This window comes from Limulus polyphemus, unplaced genomic scaffold (assembly GCF_000517525.1).
Source record: "Limulus polyphemus unplaced genomic scaffold, Limulus_polyphemus-2.1.2 Scaffold692, whole genome shotgun sequence".
NCBI classification, from domain to species: Eukaryota; Metazoa; Arthropoda; class Merostomata; order Xiphosura; family Limulidae; genus Limulus; species Limulus polyphemus.
The window spans coordinates 399,993-401,889 of record NW_013666302.1 but is presented as its reverse complement, the minus strand read 5'-3'; positions in this window follow the sequence as shown (position 1 = coordinate 401,889).

Here is a 1,897-nt window from a genome sequence, read left to right as displayed (position 1 = left end):
GAACCATCAGAAGCTGTTGCCAGATTGTGTTTATTGGTCCTTACCATATTTTAGATGATGTACTTAAAAGTCAACAACTGTTCCGATTCCTTTAAATAACGAACTTTTAGATGCTTTTAGATGTGTTAGCGATTTTCAGGGTACCTCTGAATTGAAGTTCAATTGAAACCAAATAGTGTATGAATGTTTCCAAATTCAAAATAATGTTTCTTCTCGTTGGGTTGATATTTATAAAACAATGTTATGAAATCGTTTATGTAATAAGGATATTGCCAAATAATTACTCGTTTCAAAGATAATGCACTGATTCGGTGATATAAAATTAATATGATACAGATTTTATTTCAAAATAAATAAACAAATAACTGAATATAAAGAAAATTAAAAATATATGTATTTATCTGATTATTACAAGGTCTCTTATAAAATTCATAACTTACTTAAAAGTTTTGAAGTGATTACGTTGAATTGGAGAGACAGTACCCTTTTGTAAATTATTGTATACAAGTTATTATTTGATTTTTGTGTTGTTTTTTAATAATATCTTTAAAACTAAAAAAATTGCAGAGTTGTCATTTTTTGTTTTTTTACAGTACGGTAATACGGAATCGTAACAATATGCATGCTGTATATACATGAATGAGGCAAGAAGCGTCTACTGTTGTCTTGCATATGCTTGTTGTACGAGAATAACCACAACCATTAGGCAATAATGAAAACAGGTGAGAGTATTGAGGTGAACCAGATGAAACCACGGTTTACATTAGGTCGTCAAGAAATTAATGTCGCTTCTTTTTAGACGAAAAAAACACGAACAACTTATATATCAAAACGAAACATTTATTAAATGAAATAGTCTCTTCTTATCGATGATACTTTTCCATCTTACGATCAGGTTTTTAATGTCCTGATTAAAGAAATAACCTTGCTTTGAAGCTAAAAACATGTCGATGTCCTCTTTAACACCTTCCACATTTGTATACGTTTTCCCATTAAGATGGTGTTGCAGCGAACGAAAAAATATAGTAATCTGATGGCGCCATATCTGGAGAATATGGTGGGTGGGGAGAACTTCCCAACCCAACTCCATAATCTTATGTTGCGTCAAACGTGCCACGTGTGGACGTGCATTGTCGTGGGGAAGAAGAATACCTTTCTGACTGAAGAGTGAAGGGCTTGATTTAAACGTTCCAGTTGCTGACTATAGATCTCTGTATTGACAGTTCGCTGTGGATTGAAGAGTTCAAGATGAATTACTCCTTTGATCTCCCACCAAATGCAAAGCATCACTTTCTGCGGACGGAGTCCAGGTTTTTGGGGTCGGAAGTGGTTTTTGTCTAGAACTGAGCCATTGTTTTTGGCGTTTAATATTCGCATAGAAAATCCATTTTTCAACACCGGTGACAATTCTGTCCAAAAAATGGTTCACGCGCATTATGCGCCAGAAGAGACGAAGCAACGTTCACACGTTGGAAACGATGATCATCGGAGAGTTCGTAAGGCACCCATACACCTATTTTATGGAGTTTTCCCATATTCCTTAGATGTTTTACGTATTGTTTCATGAGAGGCATGCAATTTCAGGGCCATTTCATGGGTGTGTTGCATTGGGTTAGGCTCAACAAGCGTCTTAAGAGCATCAATATCAATTCCAACATATCGGCCCTTGCCATCACAGTTTTTAAGGTTAAAGTCACCTGAATGAAATTTCCTGAACCATCGTTGACACTTACGAACGTTCAAAACATTTCCATAAACTTTTATTTTTTGTGGCTACAGAGGTGTTGTTTCCCTTCTTATATTCAAACAGCATTACATGATGAATGAGTGTCTCGTCGTACGCCATCACTATAAGGGACTAGAGTATACTAAACTTTGTACATTATATAAGCTACAT